Source organism: Arvicanthis niloticus, chromosome 1, assembly GCF_011762505.2.
Source record: "Arvicanthis niloticus isolate mArvNil1 chromosome 1, mArvNil1.pat.X, whole genome shotgun sequence".
NCBI lineage: Eukaryota > Metazoa > Chordata > Mammalia > Rodentia > Muridae > Arvicanthis > Arvicanthis niloticus.
The window spans coordinates 99804492-99828227 of record NC_047658.1 but is presented as its reverse complement, the minus strand read 5'-3'; the positions used below and the strand labels follow the sequence as shown (position 1 = coordinate 99828227).

Here is a 23736-nt window from a genome sequence, read left to right as displayed (position 1 = left end):
GGCAATATTCATATTCATTAGGCATTAATTTTTGGGAAATAAAATGTAAATCAATTTCTTATTCATGGTATTTGAAATTATAACAAGCATGCACAAAGATACTATTAACAAAAACAAATTTCATAAACATATACTAAACCAACTCCATTATTTCATTTAAAATATTTAAATTCAAAATCTGTGCTTGCTTTGATGCATGTTTGTATGTGCTTGTACTGCATGCTCCACTAACAGTAATGGAATCTGACTTTAGATAATCTCCATGGAACCAGTACACTGTCATAACATACTTAAATTTTCAAGGCTGACAAAAACAAAGAACTGCCACTGACACAACCATACTGGAACAAGATGGCTCAATAGTTAAAGGTACCTGCTGCCAAGTCTGATGACCTGAATTAATTCCTAGGATCCACATACTAGATGGAAAGAACTGACTCCTACAAGTTGTCCTCTGACCTTCCCATGCTTGCCAAGGTAAACAACTCATACAAGCACACAAAATGAATTTTTAATGTAGTAAAATTCAAAATAACAATAATCATATCAAGACTGGCTTGGAGGCAGAGGTCAGTGAAAAGCATGTTACCTATATGCAAGGCCCTGAGTTAAATTTCAGCACTACATAATTATCATCATGACTATCATAAATGAAGAATTTTCCTGCCATTCTGAAAATATAGGTAACTGCAATTCCAAATTGAAATTCAAGGAAGATGAAAGAAACACACTAGACTATTTTCTATAGAAATGCATATTCTGGGGAGTTGAAACTCAACAGGATACGGAATTTCAGTAACTGGAAACTATATTCCATTAGAAAAGCTCATCTGATAGAGCCATTTTTATCTGTGCAATCAGTAAATCAAAGTAAAGACAATGTATGATTTTACATTCCTAAGAACTAACACTGTGTTTTTTCTTCCTGATTTGTCACAACATTTTATAAGATATATAAAATTATTTTCAAGGCAACTAGTTCTGAGATGGTTTTGGTTTTTTTTTTTTTTTTTTTTAAAAATACTGTAGCTATCTTCAGACACACCAGAAGAAGGCATCGGATCCCATTACAGATGGTTGTGAACCACCGTGTGGTTACTGGGAATTGAACTCAGGACCTCTGGAAGAGCAGTCAGTGCTCTTAACCACTGAGCCATCTCTCCAGCCCCTGAAACAGATTTTTTAACAGTTGTTTTCTTTTTTTACTGTGCATGCTTGTGTGTCTACGTGGGTATAGGTGCACATAAGTGCAGATGCCTACAGAGGCCAGAAGAGGAATAACAGATGGCTGTAAGCTGGAAATCAAATCAAGTGCTCTACCACAAAGTATATATACCCTAAACCACTGAGCCATTTATCCAGCCCCCAGATCTTAAGACCTAATGCTTCATTTTGAAAAAGAACTGTGAATAAATATCATGTTAAATTAACATGTTATAAATAAGTCATTTAACTTAATAATTCTAATTCTCTATGCAATCTGGGATTTCAAACTCTATCCAAGGATTCATATTTCAATTAATTGATACAATAAAATCTGCATAACAGTTTTTTAAAATATTCTTTTAGCTCCTGGATTTATTTATCCACAAAATTGTATGTGTTGGACTTGAACCAAGTAACATTTATCTTAAGAGAGACACAATTATGTCCAATTTTTATATAGTTTTTATTTGGCCTGAAGAGATAGTTCACTGGTTAAAAGCACTTGCTCTTGCAGAAGACTCGGTTTTAGTTCCCAGCTGGTATACATACACACACACACACACACATATTTTTTCAGGCAAAACACTTGCACCTAAAATAATTTTTAAATATATTATCCTGTTTAATTAATTATATTAAGTTTTATTTATGAAGTATTACTAAACATTTAAGAAACAAGCCACATTTAATTCATGCCTCAAAGCAACAGGTATTATACTACCAATCCCGATCCTCTACTAAAAGCCTTATAAAATGAAATGGCAGTATAGCTCAGTGGTGAAGTGCTAGCCTGGCATGCCAAAAAGCTCCAGGTTTAGTCACCTGTATCACTACAAAAAAACAAAAACAAAATAAGCACATAAATAAAAGATCACATGTGAATAATCCTCATCGAGTACAAACTCTTTAAGAAACAGAGACTCTCGGTTGCTAGTAGTTTCAAATGAGAAACTGTTCAAAAGAATTAATGACAGCAGTAATTAAGTGTTGTCTGTTTTTTTTTTTAACTTAACTTTTTTGTTTTGGTTTTTCAAGACAGGGTTCCTCTGTATAGCCCTGGCTGTCCTGGAACTCCCTCTATAGATCAAGCCAGGCTCAAACTTACAGAGATCTGCCTGCCTCTGACTCCTGAGTGCTGGGAATGAAGGTATGTGCCACCACCACCCAGCTCTTTTAACTTTCTTAACATAAAATTAACTAACTGTATGTATATAATTATTAATATAAAGCTGTGGAGACTTACAAATGCTCACAAGCCATCTTAGAGGACTACAGAAAATTAAAAAGAGGGCATTCCAATCACAAATTTCAGATTCTCTTAAATATCAAGAAGTGATTCTGAACTATATAATAAAAAACAAAACTGAAAGCACTGCTTGACTCTTAAGCCAAAATCCCCACTCAAATTCTCTTTTCTCATCTTCCTATATCACTGTCTTCTTTACAATAATCATAAGGAAAAAGCCATGGTGCTACAACAGTATCCTGCTGACATGGAAAACTCCCTAACTACAAATCTAATCCCATTCTAGGCCTCAGATAACTTATCAAATCCTCCCCCATTAAACCTTTTATCTTCTTCTCACAATAAACTCTTATCCTGACTTCTTCAGTTTCCACAAATGACACCGTTCATATCCCTATACCCAGCTGAGAATCTCAGAATCACCTTGAATTTGCCTTCTGTTCAAATTTTCTTCCAATGGTTTCTATCTGATCATTTATTTGCTTCCACCCCACTGGCATCAATCCTTCCTTAGTTCAGGTCAGAACTACTTTTATAATAGACTCCCTAAGTATCTTTGTTTTCTAAATACATCCAGCTGTCTGTCATCACAGCAATCCTCTTGTCTGAAGCTTTCTCTAACAATATAAACTCTCAGCTCCCTCCTGTAACACATAAGCCTACTCATTCACTTCTAAATACACTACACATACCCTCAACTTATAGACCTGTCATCACTCACAAAGATGCACATATGAAGTCATTGCCTTAGATATGCTCAACCTTGAAACTCAGTTACCTCTCATCGCTTTCATAGGATGTTCTCTGATCATTCCAAACACCTTTCAAGCCACCAAACTTTTACTGACATGGACTTACTGTATTTCCTCTTATGATTAATTCCCAGGGCATCAATTCAAAAGTTTTTCTTCCATCATTCACTTGCACCAATTTTCAAACAAGTTTTTGAAGCCCCATCTCAAGGATTTTAGAGACAAGACCTACAGACCAGCATGCTGTATTTTATAAGACCAAAAAAATACAGATCGCATCACATTCAGTGACCTGGAAAAAAAAAACAACAGTGAAGCTTCTGAGCAATCTCAGAAGAAATTATAGAGAGTGAGATCAATTCCATGGGTATAACTGCAGAAGTATCAAGACCTTGATGAATGTGCTTATGAGACAGTATTAAGTTTGTTTTTTTTTTTTCTTAAAGCAAGATAGACAGTGCATGTCTGTAATCATAGTTGGAATCAAAAGACAGAATGACAACAAGCACAAGGCCAACCTGAGCTACAGTCAAATCGTGTCTCAAAAAACCAAAGGCTGGGGACAAAGCTGAGCAATAGAAAACATGCCTATCATGTTCCAACGTCCATATTTAATTTCTAGCACCCAGCACTATTTTAAAAAAACAAATAAAGAGCCAAGCCAGACAGCAGAGCTAGAGAAACCAGAAAATACCCTATGGTATACAACGAAAAACATCACTTTATCCAGAGAACTTAAAATGAATAATGCCAAAAACAAACAAACCAAACCAAACCTAAGAACTGGAAGCCCCCAAGAATAACTGACATTGAATTTCCAGCCAAGAGATTTCAGAGTTCAAATCAAGTTGATTTAAACAAAGCAAATGAAGTACCTCCTTTCTACCTGAGGTTTTAGACTAGGGTTCATGTTTAATACAGTTGAGATATATTCTTAGCTTGCTAGCCAGATTATAAACTGTCAAAAGCTACCTATACTCAATTTCCCCCTAAATCGCACCATGGCAGTTATGTAAGTATCAACAAACATCTAAAGTGTTTCACTGAAACCATGATCATCCTCCCATTCCACCCCCTATATATTATAAACAATGGGCTGGAGAGATGGCTCAGCAATCAAGAGCACAATTACTCGAGTATTCCAGAGGACCCAGGGTCCACTCCCAACACTCACATGGTCAACCATCTATAACACCAGTTCCAGGGAATTCAACATTCTCTTCTGGTCTCCACAGACAGGCACCACTCACACAGTGATGAACAGACAAATGTACATGCAGGCAAAACTTCCATACACATAAAATAATAAATTTTAACTTATAAAAACAAACAAATATTGACCAGGTATGTAGGCACATGCCTGAAATCGCAGTACTGGTAAAGTACAGGCAGAAGGATGTCAATGTCCACGCTAGCCTGGGCTACATAGACAGTGTCCCAAAAATAAATGAACATGTACTGCATAAACACAATGTAATTTATAATATAAATAATTTGCATAATAAATTATAAAACATTTCTTTCCTGCTACTTTGATATTTGGAATGTAAATAACTTATGAGGAAAAAAAAACAAGAACCATTCAAAAAAAAAAAAAAAGAAAAAAAGAAAAAGAAAAAACATGTTTTAGCCGGGCAGTGGTGTCACATGCCTTTAATCCCAGCACTTGGGAGGCAGAGGCAGGCAGATTTCTGAGTCCAAGGCCAGCCTGGTCTACAGAGTGAGTTCTAGGACAGCCAGAGATACACAAAGAAACTCTGTCTCTGGGAAGGAAAAAAAAAAAAAAAACATAAAATCTGTCCAACAGCATAGTCTAAAGCCTTCTGGTCCTCTGATCCACAACTAAACACACTGTTCTTACTAGATTTCAAAAACTACCTTTGGCTTCCTCTATTTCTCATTAGCTATCCTCCCTTAATCTTTGTTGGCTTTCATTTCTGATTTCAGGCACCAAGAGTTCTTTGGTCAATACTTCTCAAACCACCAACTCACTCTCTTAGGAATTTCAATAGATCTGTGGGTTTTAATTTTTATTGCATTTATTTATTTATTTATTTATTTATTTATTTATTTATTTGTATACATACATGTACACAGCATTCAACAATACACCTGTATAGGTCAGAGGAGAGCTTTCAGGAGTCAATTCTCTCTTTCCACTATGTGTGTTACAAGAATCAAATTCAGGTCATCAGCTTTGGCAGTAAATACTGTACCTGATAGGTCAGCTCACTCACTGTCTGTGGGTTTTAAATACTACCTATATGCTGATGATTCCCAAATTCTACCCAAGTTCAGATTAACGAATCCAGCTGCCTACAGAACATCTATTCAACTATTTAGTATACATCTCAAACTTAACATATCCAAAACTGAATTCTTCATTAGAAATTCATGTTTCTTTTTTGGAATTAGAAAACAAAACACTTTTATTGAGTACCTGAAATTTTGTTGTTTAGCTTATATTCACTAATTTTTTTAATAAAATGTGAAGATGGTATCATCAAGTCTTGCTCACTCCACATGATTTGCCAGATATTTTAACTATCATTGGTTTAAAGGCACTAGACTACTAAGAATAATAAACTGTTCAGTAAGTATTTGTTCCATTCCTTGCTACCTGAAAGTATTCTACACCAGACTTCTGTATTCAAAATCCGAGCAACCTGAAATACTATGACAACCCATGAGCTGATCATTTGAATAGTGGTACATAAAGGGCATAAGTACAAATTTTTTACAATCATTAACTTTCGTTAGTGGTACTAAGGAATAAAATCCTATTTTGCATGTGCTGGCAAGTACTCTGAGCTATAGTCCCAGTCAATTAAATATCTTCAGAAAATACTACATAGGTCCTCTACAGAAGTCATGGTTACCTACTGCAGAGTCACCTGTTATCAAACACTGAGCTGAACAAACCTGCTAAAATCCTCCCAAGAGTGTGTGAAAAATAGGACAAAATAAATTCAAGGTAAGTAGCGGCTATCAGAATGACACTGGCCACACTGGCACTATGCCATTATTTAACTGAGGCAATTACCCATACTACAGCTAGAATACCTATCTTCATTCCAAATAAACCTGTCTTTTCTTTCAAATATTTTAATTATGCGTTTGTACATGTTGAGTGCTGGTGCCCCTGAAACTAAAATTACATCACATGCAGAGTAAGCTGATATGAATACTGGGAACACAACTCCTGTCCTCTGCAAAAGCAGTAGATTGTCTTAACCACTCAGTATTCTCTCCAGCCCCACTAAAATGTGTTATTTTAATCTGGTAAAAATGCATTAACTAAACCGGGCAGTGGTGGCGCACACCTTTAATCCTAGCACTTGGGAGGCAGAGGCAGGCAGATTTCTGAGTTCGAGGCCAGCCTGGTCTACAGAGTGAGTTCCAGGACAGCCAGGACTACACAGAGAAACACTGTCTTAAAAAAAAAAAAAAAAAAAAAGAATGTATTAACTATGGAAGATAACATAGTAAAAGAATTCTGACAGGTTTCTCCCTCTTCATTAAACAGAACTAGTAATCCACTGATGAGAATAAAAAATACCTAGAAGATAGCTATTTACAATTGTATCTATTTTAGCATATAACAATAGTGACATTTCTTTTTATCTACTAGTAATTTCAGGAATTCTATTTACTTACCAACTTTGTCACTTTAAATACAAAATTTACTTTCTCTAAGCATTTTAGTTGCTAGTATGAGAAAAGAAGCAAGAAATACTATATATATATATATATATATATATATATATATATATATATATATCCATCCTTCACTATATAGTAAACTCAATTTTACCATAACTAGAGTCTTGCACCTCAAATTACAATCTCAAATAAAACTAATCATTTTACAAATCAGAAAGAGTAGACAGATATAACTAGTTGAAAATTTACAGTCTTCTTAGATGTGCATAGAAAGGGAACAATTAATCTTGAGAGTACATTCTCAATCCAGCATTTAAATAAAAAAAAGGGCTGGGGAGTTCAATATCACATGCCTGAAATCCTGGCTTCTGTCCTGAGAATCATAAAAGAATAAGGCAACTTTCATAAGAAGGATGATGGGCTTAACATGTTCAAAACTTTTTTCATTATTTTATTCTCTTGAAGAGACTGCAAACAGATTCCCAAATTACAAAGCACCCTTAAGAAGGCCATTAGAAAGTGTATCTAGCTCACTAATAGCAGCTTTTTATCAGATGCTAAGGGGCTTCCTGTTTGACAGGGGAAGGAGGTAGTGTCTGAAAACTTTTATATAAAGTATAATATGAAACACAGCTATAAAAGGTGGCAGAAGCAAACGGCTAAAATACTCCAAGGCAATGCCAACTCAGATTTACCATTTGTTTCAAAATACCAATCCCTTAAACCAATTCAACTTCTGTTACTCATTAGAAACATAAAAGTTATTTGAACTAAAATTATATTAAAACACATAATTTAGACCAGTCGTGGTGACACATATCTTTAAACACAGCACACAGGCAGAAACAAGCAGACCTCTGTGAGATCAAGGCCAGCCTGGTATACAAAGTAAGCAAGCTCCATGCCAAACAGGGTTACATAATGAGACCCCCTCCTCAAAACAAGTTATTTAAAATTTGTTACTTAATAATGTAAGCTAGACTAGATCATATTCCTTATGATTCCTATAGTGCGATAATAAAAACAGAATGAAGATTTTTTTCTTCACTGCAGAGACAACAAAGGACATCATGAAGAAAAGTGCAAAAGAGCAACAGACTGAAAAGCACTGTTTGTTCCAAGCATTATAAGTGGGTGAACAGCTAGGCCAACTTTGTCTGTCACAATTCTGCCAAAGTCAGCCCTGTTCAACAAGTAAACAGTAACTGCTAATACTGCTATGCATTGTACAAAGCATTTTACATATATTAACCAATTTACTCCTCAGAACTATTATATCCAATTTTAAAGACTGGAGACAAAGCACAGAGACTACCCTTTAAAAAAAAAAAAAAAAAAAAATCACTAAGTGGTACAGCCAGAATCTGAATCCAGGCCTTCTGTATCCAAGCACACACATTCAATGGCCTATTCCCACTATCTAAAACTTGAACTATTAATTTGCCTGTGTTTCTTGCTGAGCAATCCCTCTGAGACTACTAATAGGCAATACCTACACACTCTGGAAAACAAACAAACTTGGTTACAGACACTTTGTTCATATTTTCTTTTTTAGATTTTAACTATGAAAATGTCTAAAAAGTTAAACAACTAAGCAAAACCTAGATTTTTTTTTTTTTAAAGTACACTAAATTCACCACCTATAATAGGGGCATGGGAGCCTACGGACAGCCTGATTTTAGACTAATATATACCAGTCCAGATTTTAGAGAAAGAAAAAAAAAAGATTCGGCACTCAGGAGGCAGAGGCAGGCAGACCTCTGTGAGTTTCAACACCCTCCTGGTCTACATGGTGAGTTCCAGGATAGCCTGAGCTACATAGTGAGACCCTGACAATCTAAAAAAAAAAAAAAGCAAGCTATCTTAGTAACAGTTTAAAAAGCCTTTCATTTTATTCAGCCAAGTGAAAAATGAGTGAGTTTATCTAAATGGTATGTATAGAAATTTCAAAGCCTACAGATGACCATGCTTTAAAGATAAACATGGAATGATTGCCCATATGATTAGTAAGCAGACTCTATGTATGTATCTGTTAGAGACAAAAACGTCTCACTTGTAAAAATAAAAGGCAGCTAAATAATGTGCTCTCCAGTATAGTATTATACTAGTTAGCAAAGTCTCTGTTCTTCTGTGTAAAACTCACTTTTGAAAACAAATAAATTTTGTAAATATCTTATTTCCAATAATGATGAAAATAAAATTTCTATTTCCATTGTAATATACTGAGTTAAGCTCAAATTTTAAAACATAATGAATATTTAATCTGTTATAAGAAACCTGATCTCTGTCTCTAATGCTGCTAAATGCCCACAAAGTATACTACCATGAATTAAAAGTACTAAACAATATAAATGGTAATAGAAATAGAATGTTATCAAGGCTCTTACCTGACTGCCAGTTATAAGATATAGACACAGAGGCACAAGCCTGCTGTCACAGGGATAGATCCAGTGGCAGAGGAAAATCAGCACTAAAATATTCACAGTATGTGTCTTTAAATAATCCCCAAGGAATAGGTAGAAAACCAAGAAATGAAACAGTGTTGGCCATGTGTTGATGATAAGGTTATGGACACATGAGAACTCACTGTCCTGGTCTCTGTGTATGTTTGAAAATGTTCACTATAAGGAGCTTTTATGGGTTATACGTGTAGCTCAGTAATAAACCACTTACCTAGTATGTACAAGTCCCTGAATATTCATTATAAGGAGTTGAGGTGGTTAATTAGATCATTAAGCTATTCTAGACTGAAAATTAAGAATTAGATTGTTTTAAAAAAAAAAATATTTGAGACTAACAACACAATCCTCCTGAAAAATCATGGTCCAGGGACTTACATTGGTCTATAAACTATTTACTGGATTGTAAAAAAAATTCAAAGTAAATGTTTAAAAAAAACTTTTCCTGCAATTTTACAGAATAACTTTTAAGCGATGAATATAAGTGACATAAAACATTCAATTTGGATTTAGAAATCAAAAACATATCACTTAATTTATTATTTAATTGACTAATTATTTTATTATTTGCAAAAAACTGAATCTAGCTGAGAGTGGTAGCATATGTCTAACAAAGCCAGCACTCAGAAACCTAACGTAGGAGGATCACTATACACAAGTTCTAGGTCAGCCTGCACAGTATGTAGCAAGCTAGTCTGAAATACACCATGAGATCCTGTCTTATAAAGAAAAACAATCTATTCTACAATTTAGAATTTGTAGTAATTTAGTAATACAATATAGGTATGGTTTGAAAAGTGAGAAATAGGGCTGGAGAGATGACTCGGGAGTTAAAAGCACAGACTGCTCTTCAAGAGGTCCTGAGTTCAATTCCCAGCAACCACATGGTGGCTCACAACCATCTGTAACAGGGATCCAATACCCTGTTCTGGTGTGTCAGAAGATAGCTATAGTGTACTCATATAAATAAATAAATCTTAAAAAAATATATATAAAAATAAAAAATGAGAAATACATCAAAATACAAATCAAACTTCCCCTAAACTTCCACAGATGAGTATACCTCAGAAAAAAAAAATGAAGTAGTAAAATGCTGCCTTCTCAACATCTCAGTATTACTGAACTAGGATGTAGTTTAATTGGTAGAGGGCTCACCTAGCATGAACAAGGCCATGGGTTACATCTTGGGCATGATGGCACACGCCTGTAATTCAAGCACTGGGAAAGTAGAGACAGGAGATCAGAAATCCACACGTTTTAGAGCAGCCTGGGATACATGAGAACCTGTCTCAAAGAAGAAAGGAGGAAGAGAAGAAAAAAAAGAGAAAGGTTTATATAGACATACAAATCTACAAAATATACTGAGCTACACATAACATACAAAACTTTAATCCCAGAAGTCAAGAGGTAGAGGCAGACAAATCTCTGTGAGATCAAGGCCAGTCTGGGCCTGCAATGAGCCACAGTAAGAGCGAAAGAAAGAAAGAAAGAAAGAAAGAAAGAAAGAAAGAAAGAAAGAAAGAAAGAAAGAGGGAGAGAGAGAAAAAAAGAAAAGAAAGAAAAAAGGAAGAAAAAGAAAAAAGCTGGGCCTGGTGGAAAAAGTCTTAATCCCAGAACTAAGAAGGCAGAGGCAGGCAGATCTTTTGAGTTCAAACCAGCCTGGTCTACAGAGTGATTTCCAGGAGAGCCAGGACTACACCAAGAAACCCTACCTTGAAAAACTGATAAGATAGGATGGATGGATGGATGAATGGATGGATGGATGGATGGATAGATGGATGGAAAGAGTTATGTATCTAAATAAGATTAAATAATTAAATCAACAAGCTGGTTCAATATCAAAAAATTAATGGAACCTATCAAGTCAATGGGCTAAAGAAAAAAATGCTTCTTCCTAGCAAGCTATATAGAATAGTACTAAAAATTCAGTGATAGCGGTCATTTTAGTACATACCAGTAACCCCAGCATTAAGAGGCTAAAGCAAAAGGACCATGTTTAAAACTAGCCTAAACTATACAGAAAGACCTTTCTTGGAAGGAAAACAAAGAGCCTGTACAGAGAACTTAACTTGCTAAAGAACATCTTGAAAAAAAAAAACCTATACTAGCATCATACTTAATAGTGAAAATACTATGATCAGTATTAAGCAAGACAATTATCTCTCATAATACTTAGCTAAGTAAATTATGGTTTGTTTCTAATATTCAACCATGAAAAATTTATTTTTCTTCAAACAGTGTCTATACATGGCAGCTACTTATTAATAAGTCAATAGCAACTCAATATTCCATTGTTATCAAAGGAGAACATCCCCTAGAAAAATAAAAAGTAGTTCTAGAATTGCAGTAGCTTCCCTATTTTATTAAATAAACCTTACAGTAAGTATAGTGACACACAGCTATAATCCCAGCAAAGAGGCTAAGGCAAGAGTAATTACAAATTCAAAGTTAGTCTGGGCCACAGAAAAAAATACTCAAAAAGAAATGGGGGGTGGGGGTGGGGGGGTGGATTATGATTTAGCTCAGAGTTAGAATGCTTACCTAACAAGTACAAGGCCCTAAATTTGATACCTTGGACCATAAAAAGAAATCTGACAGACAGACAGACAGATAAATAGATAAGATTTAGCTTCATTAAATACAAAGAGAAATAAATAAAAGGTTGATTATATGTCCTAAACAAGAAAGCAAAGAACTGAAGAGGTTTATTTAAAACAAACAAAAAAAAAAACAAAAACAAAAAAAACACAGCAATTATATACTGTCTTCTGAATTCCAACTGCAAATGTGTTGTTGCAGCACAATATGCAGCACTAAATAAAGACTCTTTCCTTTATCTACACAGCAGGGAATTTGCCACACATCTAAAAAATGCTGTCCTAAATCAACTTATAATTGAGAATTAGACTTAAAGTTCAGTAAATTTCAACATATGTGGGAGAATCTACTACTTGAATGAACATCCATATTCAAAAAAAATTAGGCTAGAAACTTTAATTCATCTAATATTTTATAGTTTAGCTCTTAAATTTATGTTTATAATCAGTTTGAGTTAAAATTTATAAATGATATGAAGTAAAGGATCTAACTTAATTATTAATAGGATAAACTGATCTAGGTTTCTTCTCATTACTGGTATTGGTCCATGAAAGTGCTTTTTACAAATTCAAGTAGCCTAGTAAAAACGCCCAACATCTCAGGAAGTTTATTAAAGGTTAGTGTTAGCTTCATTTATACTGGAAAGATTTATGAATCTTTAAAAAAAAAAAAAGTTTTTATATAAACAACTTTATGGGGCTAGATGGCTGAGGGGTTAAGAGTACTGGTTGCTCTTCCAGAAGACCTGGGTTCAATTCCCAGCACCCGAATGGCAGCTCACAACTGTCTGTAACTCAGGTCTCAGGGATCCGACATGCACACACACAGACATACAGACAAACATATAGGCAGGATACCCATTCCCATAAAATAAAGGTTAAAAAGTATTTTTTAAAACTATTTTATAAAAATTAGACAATTTTGGGCTGGAAGGCTGGCTCAGCAGTTAAAAACAGTGGCTGATCTTCCAGAGACTCAGAACCCACACAGTGTCTGACAAGTGTCTGTCTGTACCTCCAGTCCCAGAGTATATGACACTCTCTTTTGGCTTCCAAGGGTACTGTATGCATGTAGTAAACAGTCAAACAGGCAGGCAAAACACCCATACACACAAAATATTTTTTTAATTAGACATTTGAAGAAAAAAATATTTTGACAAACTATAAAAGGGTGAGTTTTCACAGAAGGCAGAGACACATATCAGGAGAATTTACTGCCAAGAAATTTACTCAACAGAAACACACACACACCTATTTTCCAAATGCCTAAGTATCCACTTACCTACTATGTAACTACATGTATTATCTTTGGTATATAAGAATACTGTAGGCCAGTTTTATGTTTTCTTCTAACCATACTGACAGGTAGCAATGAAATCATACTCCCCTGCCTCATCTGCCTTTTGATCAATTGTACAATCCATCAGCATCTGAGGTTAGAAATGCAAATTGGCTACAGATTACTCCTCCTTCAAATGATAAATGTCATCTGCATACAAATACAAAATAGCTACCGTTCACATCACTAGCACCAAAGCCAAGTAACTACCTTAGACGCTGTGAATAAAACCAGAGATTTTCATTTGAACAATATAGCATAGACAATGGAAAAATGTCAAGACCTTGTATTAGTAAAAACCAGTGCTAACAAATGTAAACATACTGAGCAAGTATTTTTTATGACATAACCATAGTTTCAAATATTTTCTCTCATAAATCATCAAAAATCCCAGAAACTCCCACAGTAGAAAGCATACAAATTGTATATCCTGAAATAGCTCTGTAACTAGAAATACTTTGTTAGACTGTATTTTCAGAGCCAACTATACTGTCTCCATAGATACAAACTCATTTCTCAGAGCCTTAAAAAATACGAACACCAATTTTCAGAGTCCAAAAAATATAGTTGGGAAACAGAAGTCATAAAAAGAAATCTACACTACCATAGACTAACAACAACAACAAAAGTGGAAAGTCTCATACAAAAGAACAAACAGATCCCTCCAGGTTAATTTCTCAAAGGGGTTCTTAGGAGATAGCACTTAACTTGATGTACAGTAAAAAAAAAAGGGTAAAAATAAATAAAGGCCAAGAGGGACTTCAATAAAGGAGGGACTTCACAGAAACAATTTGGAAAGTTTAGCTGGACTGAGCTTCACATAGGGAAGAAGAATTAAGATTAAAGGATATATTAGAGCGTATTTAAATACAGAAAATATACCCAAGGTATAAGGGGAACATCAATATTCCAAATAAACCACCACAAACTGGAAGAAAAAGTATTCAAACAAGAAGATATTTCTAGGGAAGAAAAGAAAGCCATAAACAATGCTCAAATAAAACCAAACCAAGTTATATAAAAAGTTACATCCTACTTTTGCAACTACATTTAAGTTTTAACTGATTTTATAAAAGCAATGTAAATATAAAGTACATATAATGGCTCTCACTGTATCAATTACACATAAATCAATTTACCTCAAACATTGTACAACTGAATTAATGTTAATGCTTAAGGCTTTATTTATTTATTTACTTTTTTATGGTTTGGGGGGAAAGGTTTTCTCAGTATAACCCTGACTGTCACGTAATTTGCTCTGTAGACCAGAATGGCACAGAACTCAAGAGACCCGCCTGCCTCTGCCATCTGAGTGCTGGGGTTAAAGGCATTCATTACCTTGCCCAGCTTAATCCTCAGACTTTAAAAGAGATATTCCACAACCCCTATCAGTACAAAGATATGGATCGAGGCCATTAGTTTAAAATATATTACCATGAATTATAAGTACATCATATAACCTCAAACACATTTCAAGAGTAAATAAATGGGTGCCCCAATGCTCAACATCATTAATAAAAGGATGTTAAAACAGCAACCAGTAAAAATCTCCCATGGCGTTCAAATTACATCCTCCCCCCAAAAAGTAAGATGTCTCATTACTGCCCAAAGATAACCCCTCACAGACAAAAAAAAGTTACAAAAATTTAATGAGACTTTTAAGAGCCCCAAAAATCAAGAAAGCGGACTTCTAAATATACTTTCGAATTACCTCGTTTAATTTAAATAATATTTAACAGGATCCAGCTTTACTTTTCCCAAGCATAGTTCAGCCAACTTTCGAATGGCCTCTGTCAAAGATCCTCCGGTCTCCCCTGTCTTCTCTATGTAAACAAAGTCACCCATGTTTGATCAACAGAGGTACCATGCATGTACCAAAAGTTGATAGTGAGTCAACTGAAAGAGAGACCGCAGGGTGCAGGAGCCATTCATTATATAACACTTCCAAATATTTGTACATCACGTTTATTAACATCATCACAGGTCAACTATACAGAGACCAAACATTGCGAGCAGTGTGGGGGTGGGGGAGGGGCTTATAACAGTGACTTAAGGGGTAACCGAAAGGGAAAATCGAGGGGCTGAGATACAAAATTCTAAGCAAGGTGATTTCAAAACACCAGTGTTTCCAAGATAATGGGCGGGCTCAAACTTCCTGCTTAACCTAAACTGCCTCTCCCGGCGCTAACAGCAAGTAATACAGCTCTTTTGTCTGTGCAATGACCGGCCAAATACGAGCAGAAAAAACAAAACAGGAGCAACAACAACAACAAAAACCACAAGGTAGTTGCACAGAGCGATCGTTACCGGGAGCGGAGTTCCAGCTGCCCATGGCCACCAGACATAAACTCTCATCCTGATTTGCTTTAGGCAACAACGGGAGGCCACTGTATGAGGCGGAGAGAAAGTGGACAAGGGACCAAAACACAAGTTTGGAGACCAGCACCAACTTAGAGCGATGAATCCGGGTGTTTACGGCCTACTGAGAAGTGGGAATAAGACCCACACACCCGGACTCGGGAGGAATCCCAGTTGACGGAATGAGGCGGGCAGAAGGGCAGCGCCAGCCAGGCAGCCGACCGCGGCCAACTCAGGTCGGTAAACAAGCCGGGCGGGCCACTCTCTCTCATCCCCTGGGTTGTCCCCGCGCCGGGAAGCCCAAGATGGACGCGCGGCAGCGGACAACCCCGGGCCTGCGATGCGCTATCCCGCAACGCTGTCGCCCGGAGGCTCGGCAGCCTGTGCCCCGCGACGCCCAGTCAGGCCGCGGTCGACCCGCGAGGGGCCTGTGGCGCGGCGCCCCCAACCCAGGCCCGGTTACCTGGCAGCCGCGGCTCTTCCTCCTCCCCGTCTGACGCGCGGCGCCCGGCGGCCGCGGCGGCGGCGGCGACTCCCGCACGGCCCGCGGCGACGAGCCGAGCCCGGCCCCTCTCCGCCTCCCTCGGCGCCGCCGCCCACCCCGCTGCTGCCGCCTCCGCCCTCCCGCCTCAGTCAGGACATGTTCTCCGCGGGCCCGCGCGCGGCTCCCAGCGGCCCGAGGGGCGGAGAGGCGGCGCGGAGGCGGGGGCCGAGGCTCGGGGACAGGGGCGGAGCGGACTGGGGACGGCCTCGGGCGCTGAGGACTCGGAATGGCGGCGAGCAGGACCCTAGAGCTAAATAAACCCCGAGGCGGCCGCACAACGTCAGGAACTGGACCTTGCTGCTCACCGTCCTGTGATTGGTCCCGAGACCTCAAGAGGCGCAGCCAATAGGCGACCGCTTCTTTCCCGGCGCAGGAGGCGGGCCGCTGTCGTGACGTCAACAGCGTGCGTCCTAATTGTGAGGCTACGGCGCGCGCGGTTCGCGACGCGTCCTCCGGGGTGGAGAGTATCCTCAAGTGTAACTGCGGGATGAGCTTGGAAGGTAGGAGCCGGGTTTCCCGGGCCGCCGTCCGCTCTTTGCAGCAGAGTCGCCAGAGCTTTGCATCAAGCGCGAGTCTTGCGTCTCAGAAGTGAGCTGTTTGCTAACTGGGAGGCTGCTTGGCGGTTCCTTAGACGGTTTAAAACCTTTTTAAGTTTTAATAATTTGACATAGGCTTTCATTCTGTGGCTCAGGCTGGCTTGGAACTCTTAAACGGTCTTCCTGCCTCAGCCTCCCCAAGAGCGCTGAGATTACAAGCACTGCTTACTTTTCATTTTATTTCTTTTCGGACAAGGTTCTCTTATAGCCTAGTTTGTTTCTAACCCCCCTATATAGCTGAGACTGGCTCTGAACTCTTAAATCTTAAACCGCTTGCCTCAGCCTCTGGCGTGCTGGTCTTTTAAGTATGCCACCACTAGCTTGGTTTCACCTAGCACTTTTTTTTTTAATACTTCAAACTTTTTCAAAATGTAAATTACTTTAAAAGTAATTTGTTAAAAGCCATAGGGATGTATGGTTCAGTGGGTAAAGCTGCCAAGCTTGACAGCTCAGAGTTCCATCCCCAGTACCTATATAGTGGAAGAAGAGAACTAACTCCAACAGTTGTTCTCTGAGCTACACACAAAATAAATAAATGTAATTTTAGATAGATCGATAGATTAGATTAGATAGATAGATAGATAGATAGGCTGGAGAAAGGTCCAGCATGTAAGAGCACTTTCTGCTCTAGCAAAGAACCAGAGTTCAGTTCCCAGCAGCCACTTCGGTGTAGCACAATCACCTGTAACTCCAACTCCAGGGGACTCAGTGCCCTCTTGTGGCCTCTGCCAGCACCCACACTCACTTGCACAAACAAACACACATAATTAAAAATTAAAAAAAAAAATTAATTAGTATCTTGAAAGAAAAGTAACAGCAGTCTGGGAGGACATTAGTAGTTGTCTTGGATACCTCAGATCCGAAAAGGTGACCTTATTACTTGAAGTTTAATGTTTCTAAACTTGAGTGGGAATTCACTTTGTAAAGCTGTCTTTGGTATCTTGAGTTATTTGCATAAAATGGCATAAGATGTATGACAGCTGTACCATGGCCATCAAAGAACAATACTTTGTATAACTTCCCCTCACCAACATCTTTCACAACCAGTGGGGTGCTTCCTCTCCATTGCCATTGCAATGAGGTAGAGGTCTTCAGCAACCCCCACCTGGCTCAAGAACTTATCCATAAATTAGGTTTAAATAGAAATAGCCTTTTGCCTACAAAACAAGACATTCTCGAGGATATAATTAACTCATAGGTAGAATCCCACACTACTTTATTACATAAACACAATAGTTCAACTGACACTTTGGAAATACTTTAAGCACTTCCTCTTCCTGAATCAAAGCTTTACAGCATGTTGCCTCCAAATAAGCACCAGTCACACAGTAAGGTGTCCAAGTTGTAGTTTATTTTAGTAAGAAAAAGGATTTGATTTAGAGGAAGCTTTTAAATTCAATTTAGTAAATGTCTAGTAAAAAAAAAAATCTGTGCACCAAGAAATAAACACACAAAGATAAGGAAGGACCACTTTAGTGGTAAGAATGATAGCACAGAAAGAGGCTAAGTCGAAATAACCACAATTACAAAATGGGACTGCTAAGTAAATTAAAGGGAAAATCAATTTATAATTGAAAAGGAGAACAAAGTAAAAAAAAAAAAAACTGCATTGAAGACAGACACTTGGTAGGCATCTAGTTCTCAGACCTGAGGAGATGGATCAGTATCTAAAGTGCTTTGAGTTCAGGCCCCTGAATCCATGTAAGAAAGCCAAGTGCAGTAGCACGTGCTTATAATGTCAGTGCCAGAAAGGAGGAAACAGGAAAACCCCTGGGCTCCATGCCCAGCCAGTCAAGCCTAGTTCCAGACAATCGAGAAATCCTGTCTTAAACCACAAAAGTGGATGTTCCTGAAGAATGATACCCAGGGTATCATTTGCCCCCTTGCCCCCAGGCCTGTACACATACATAAGAATATATACCAAAAGGAATGTATTAGTTTTCAACCATGGCAACACATTAGAATCGCTAGTATGGCTTTTTAAACATGGACTCCACCTGTTGAGACCTATTGAGAGGCTCCCTAAGAGGAAAATCTGGGCATAGATATGTCTTAAACACTTAAACACCCTTCAGCTACTCTAAAGTGCAGCAGGTTTGAAAACTACTGATGGAGTCCTACCCCCAAAGTCTGCACATGGGGACACTGATACCTAGAAGTACAAAGTGATTTAACATGCTAACAAATAAAACAACTGACTTGATCATAGAAAAGAAACTAATTTGGAGGCCTGTGAGTTCTCCCTGGTGGTAAACATGCCACACACCTGATGACCTAAATTTGGTTCTTGGGATTCACATGGTGGAAGAAGAAAACCAAGTCCAGGGGGCTGTTCACTTCCAGGGACATACATTTAAAGAATGAAGTATTTGAACCACCATGGTCATGTATAGGGGCAGTATCACATGTTTTACCTTTTCTGTTAGGTGTTTCCTGAGCTACCTGTGGAAAATATAATCCCATTATATTTGTCTGGTTTGCCATTTTAGGGTTTCTGTTTAGTTCTATAATAGTGGAAAGCAAGGATTGGAGAGTTGGCTCCAAAGAGGACTAGAATCCAGTTCCCAGCACCCAGGTTAGGGAACTCACAGCCACCTGTCACTCCAGCTCTAGGGGATCCTAGGCCTTCTGGACGCTAGGAGTACTCATGCACATGCCCACACACATATGCACATATTTAGAAATTATATAAATGGAGAGAGAGAGAGAGAGAGAGAGAGAGAGAGAGAGAGAGAGAGAGAGAGAGAGGCAGGCAGGCAGGCAGGCAGAGGCTGATTAGCCCAGTCTAGCATCTTAACTCACAGGAGCCTGCCTGCCTTTGCCTCCCAGGTGGTAAGATTAAAGGCATGCACCACCATGCCCAGCTTAAAATATATTCTTTTAATAACCACTAAAAGGATTTTATATGATAAGGTGCCATATGAGAACTACCTTCCTGGAATGTCTGTGATACATAGCTGTAGAAATGAGGACAGAAAACAATTGAGAGACACAGAGCTAAAACCTGGGTAGCCAGCGGGAGTGGACAGGAGGGGCAGAAGTGGAATGCAGTGAGTGACGAAACTCACTAGAGGAAGTCTTTGTTTAGAACCTTTCCATTTATGATTTGCAAGTACCTGAATCTGGGACAACAGAAAGAATCAAAAGTCAGAGGACTGCACAACGTTGGAACTCATGGACAGAACTAGGTAAGGTGAGGTCTGTTGTGTACAGATCCAGGATTCAGAAGAGTGCAGCAGGGCCTTATTAGGAGCAAGGAACTAGGCTAACCCTGGACACAAACAGCAGAGGTGCCTGTCTATAGAGTAGTTACTGTGGAATCTCCAGAATAGGAAAGAAAACTCCCAACAGAAAAAGAACAAGCCGTCAGAAAGGTGGACACTGCAGAATGTGCGACGTTCTCGAAGGTGCAGGTGTGGTGAGCCTCAAATACATTGTTCCTAAATAGTATTGGAGTATACAGATTTTGAAAATCAGAACCAAGAAAAGGTCAGTGTATTTAACAAACAGCTTCACTGACCTTATAGAGAACAGTTCCCAGTAGGATGATGGGGAAGGATGCCAAGTTTCAAAAGCTGAAACTGCGTGGGTTTTGAAGCAGTGATTACATACTACCAGTCTAGGAGCTTTGACCCTGAGAGGAAGGCAGGAAATAGAGGAACAGCCACAGTAAAGGATGAGGCCCAGGAAAAGGTTTTGCTTTCAGCATATCTGAGCACTTTAGCAAACAAAGGAGAGAAGGTGGAGGGAAGTCAAATTCAGAGCAGTCTTTTGTTGCATGTTGGCACCTATAACAAAGGACACTGCTTTTTGGGAAACTAGTACTTTCCTGTGGCCTTTCTGGATGCCAGCCACAAATCTGCATGGAAAACAAAATCTCCTGTGAGCAGACAAAATATACTTGTGAAGCATCAGACAAAATATAGCTCATCTGGGGTTGGGGGCATGGCTCAGTGGACAATAAAAGCACTTGCCACACAAAGCTTATGGCCTGAGTTCACATCCCCAGAACCTATTTAATGATGAGTGTTCTGTCTCACATCTGTAATCCCAGTGCTTTTAAAACAAGATGGGAGGAAGAGACAGACAGGAGATTCCCCTGTTCATGGACCAGCTAGCAGAGCATATGCAAAGGCAGACAATAGAGGAACCCTCAAAGTGGAAGGTGAGATCCAACACCCAAAGTTGTCATCTGACCTCCACTTGGGCCATGGTGAAGGCATAACTTTACTCACATAAATGTGCATGAACACACATACATTATATGTACATCACGTCTCACCCAGTGGGCAGGAATTAATGGTTATAGTGTGGTAGGGGGAAGAGGAAACCCTAGAGGACTGAGAGAACAACAAGAAACAGCCATGTGGGCTGGTCTGTGTCCACACTAGGCATACATGGTAGCTGGCATGTATTCCTGTGCATAAAGACTAACCATATGTCTCCCTTGGAGTCCCCTGTTTTCTCCCTTCTCTTTCATTCTAGCCATCACTGTCTAGTAGTTTTAAAACACCTGATCATAGAGTATGGAGCTCTATAGAAAGAGAACAAAAGTTTTTAAATGTATAAAAATCCCAATCTTGGGATAGTAGGAGGACTAGCCATTACTGGTCTAGTATCTTCTGTGCCTTGTTGCATGTATCTAATAAAACAGCTTCCCAGCACACAGCTTTGGTGTTTCTTCCCTGGGTTTCCTACAGCAATAGGAACAAAGCACCCTGTGGTTAGACTAAAGTGTATCTAATAACTGTTTGGCCAGGTGTCCATATAAGCTAGACTCACTGAGTTGTGAGAGACTTCTTGCTATTTTATTGATTCTTTTTAAGTGAGTGCAGCTCAGTAGATGATCTCTTGTCAACCATGCATAGAAACCTGAGACTGGTCGTCCATACAGCTCAAAGAGGAAGAGGACAGGAAGAAACAACAAGACATGCCAGGATCTGAAATAAATGCACTGTGTTATCATCTGAACCTAGAGCTGAGAGTAGCATAAGCATGAACTTTGGAATCAAACAGTTCTGAGTTCAGTTATACTCTTCTGCATCTGCTGCCCTGATCTCTTGAGTCCCAGCTTCTTCAACAGAAAAGCACAAAGTACAGCCGGGCATTGCCGTTCACACCTTTAATCCCAGCATTTGGGAAACAGAGGCAGGTGGATATCTGTGAGCTTGAGGCCAGCCTGGTCTACACAGTAAGTCCTGGGATAGATAACTAGAGTTACATAGAGAAACACTGTCTGACTCAAAAAAGGAAAGAAAAACAAGCAAACATGAAAGAAAGAAAAAGAGAAGAAAGAAAATCACAAAATACAATTTTCCTAGCAGTTGCTGAGGACCTAGCAAGGTAAGAGACAAAGTCATTGGAGTCTTTACAAGCACTTGGTTTGCTTTCTTTTTTGTTTAATCAGACAGTAGTTTTTGGAGAATGAATCCATACCAGACACTGTCAGTGTAGAGACAAATAAGGCTGTCTGTGTCCAAGCTAACAGAGGAGGATGGTACCTAACCCAAGGGTCTTCATCCCCTCCAGCAGACCCTGAACTTGGATGGGAAGAAAATACACATTGATTATTTACCAAGATGTAGTGTGTGTCACTTATTAGCACAATCAGCAACTGCAACAGCTTTAGCCAACCTATGCTTAGCACCAGAATGGTTGTGTCCATCTCAAGATATGATTTATATTCACAGCTTCAAAGCCATGGTAGCCAAATGATCTACCATTGCATCTGGTCATTTAATATATCATAGAAGCATATGAATGAATATTATAGGCTTTAAAAATATTTGATAACTAATTTCAGTTTAGTCAGTTTCCTTGTAATGCCATTCACTTTGTGCTTTATAAAAAATAATTACTAATCATCATCATAATCATCCCAAGATCTAATAAGATGGCTCAACAAAGCCATTTGCCACCAAGACTGATTAACCTGAGTTCAGTCCCCAGCACCAAGATGGTTGAAGAAAAGAATTGGCTCCTGTAAGATGTCCTCTGATCTTAACCTCCACATACATGCCAAGTTATATGTTCATGTTTGCTTGCTATCTCTCAATCAGTAAATAATAAATGCATATTTTTCAATTAAAAAAAATAAAAAGTAATTCTGGCCTGTGTGATGGTGCATGCATTTAATCCCAGAACTTGGGAGGCAGAGGCAAATGGATCTCTATGAGGCCATCCTGATCTACATAGCAAGTTCCAGACAAGGCTGTTTTGTGAGACCACCCCATCTCAAAAATAATAAGTAAAACACTTGCCACACAAGCATGAGGACCTGAGTTCAGATCTTAGAAATCATATAAATGCTGAATGAGTGTGCTGGCCCATTCCAGGATTCAAAAGGTGGAGAAAGCATTTCCAGATCAAGCCAGCTAACTAACCAGAATTTTCAAGCTCTGGGTTCTAAGGTGTAGAACAATCAAGGAGGGTACCTCCACACACATCTGTAAGCTTATTTGCATAGATATGTATACTGACATACATGCAAACATTCATACACATACACATAAACCACATACTTAAGCAAAAAAAATAGCTACATACTTAGGGAAAAGAAACCACAGACCAAAACCTGGGCTTAGCAGTATATTCCTGTAACCCAGTACTAAATAGGTGGAGGCAGGAAGATCAGAGATTCAAGGTGATATTGGTCTGATTGTTTTTTAATAAACCTCTTCATTTCACTATTGACAAGTCAGTATCTCTGTCATCCTAAGCACATATTCATGCTTACACACATGTACATGTACTAAGAATACATAAATATATGTATACCTGCACTCATATGTACCAATAATACATAAAGGCATAAATGCATACAAAAGAATAAAATTACTTATCTGAAGGTAATTCTTCATTACGTCATATCATGTGACACTTATGGAGTTGAAAATATGCTGCCTTTTTGCCAAATGGTACAGTGGCAAATAAGCTACAAGTACTTCTGACACAGGGCAGTTAAGAATGCATGGCT

General features: G+C 38.4%; 1 protein-coding gene across 8 annotated transcripts in view; it reads right to left on the bottom strand.

Annotated features, from left to right (window-relative positions):
- Zranb1 (zinc finger RANBP2-type containing 1) overlaps positions 1-16473 on the bottom strand; it is a 56834-nt gene extending 40361 nt beyond the window's left edge. Inside the window, exons 1-3 of one of the 8 annotated variants that reach the window (XM_076912141.1) lie at positions 16084-16473; positions 14974-15158; positions 10482-10610 (exon numbers count right to left, since the gene is read on the bottom strand). The gene's annotated coding sequence lies outside the window, so the exon portion shown is untranslated. Of the gene's footprint in view, positions 1-3310; positions 3497-10481; positions 10611-14973; positions 15159-15569 lie in introns of all 8 variants that reach the window. The other 7 variants (XM_076912133.1, XM_076912147.1, XM_076912135.1 and 4 more) reach the window with 7 other exon arrangements.
- Between the last annotated feature and the right edge of the window lie 7263 nt (positions 16474-23736).